Here is a 1,334-nt window from a genome sequence, read left to right on the forward strand (position 1 = left end):
AGGTAGAAATGACTCAGCCTGGAACTGAAAATATGGATGGAGGACAACAGGTTAGCTTGTTAGTTTGCTGCGCTAGCGCCTAGCTAATACATATAAGGCAATATAGGGTCGGTGCTAAAGCTAACAGGCTAAGCTGAGGTTCTTCTTCCATGAAGCAGCTCTGTTTCTACCTTCTCTCTGTCAACAGTGAGTCTCCTCAGCTCCATGATTCACCTGAAATTCATTTTTAATCACCTCAGCTGTTCTGACTCACCGATCATCTGCTGAGACAGAAGACAGAAGACCTCAAAACGTCTCACTGCAGTGCAGAGATTCAACAGGATGTTTGAGTTCACAAGAAGACAGTCCTCAGAGACATTTTCACAGTGAGTCCTCTGTATTTAACCATGTCCTCTAACTCTAACATCTTCCTTCCAATACAAGGTGTATCAAAATAAAAAAAAGGAAACCCAAATTAATACAGTCACTGTGGTAAAACTATGAACATTACAGCATAGTTTCACCTAAAAGTGACAACAAAAGCTTTCTGATGATACGTCATTCATGAATTTCCAGTTACACACGACTGAGCAGGTTTGTGTTGAAATGTGGGTCACTGATCAATGAAATGAACGTGCTTCTTTTCTTAATTCATTGGGTGTAATCAGAAATGTCTTTGCTGATTCCACTGGTGGATGAAGACCTGGGAGCTCTGACAGGAGTTCAGTGTGTGTACCAGCTTACACCAGGACACACAATCCTTGTGATGAAGACTTACCATGAAACCAGAGGTTTTCAGGCCACTCAGAACACGTTCACAGCAACCTTCCCTGATCGAGCAGCACCCACCAAGTGAAACATGTTGAAAATGGTCTGAATGCACAAAACAAATACAGTTTATAAGAAAAACATTTAGTCAGTTGTGTACGGGGTCCATAAATCATATTACCTTCAAACATCCAATTACAGTTTGTTAAAAGAGAGAGTTGTTACAATCTGACRGGGAGAGAGATGTTTGTGAAACTTAAAGTTAGGACCAGTTTGAGGGAACACAGTACCTCAGTCCAGGGAATTAATTTATGGAATAATCTTGAGGATAACATTATAAATATTTTTTGTATTGTTTTGTAAATTACATTTTGTTTGAACATATTGTGGGGATACAAGGGGCAGACATTATAAAATTTATTCTCCTTCGGCTGCCTTTCATTTTATTTAGATTTTTGATTTGTGTATTTTCTTTGTTTTTAATTGTGTGTAGGCTATAGTTATTTTTTAATGAAATGAATACATTTTATTAATTGAATTGGATATACTAAAGAATGCCAGATCAATGTATGTATACAGTATATATA

Source organism: Austrofundulus limnaeus, unplaced genomic scaffold (assembly GCF_001266775.1).
Source record: "Austrofundulus limnaeus strain Quisiro unplaced genomic scaffold, Austrofundulus_limnaeus-1.0 Scaffold438, whole genome shotgun sequence".
NCBI classification, from domain to species: Eukaryota; Metazoa; Chordata; class Actinopteri; order Cyprinodontiformes; family Rivulidae; genus Austrofundulus; species Austrofundulus limnaeus.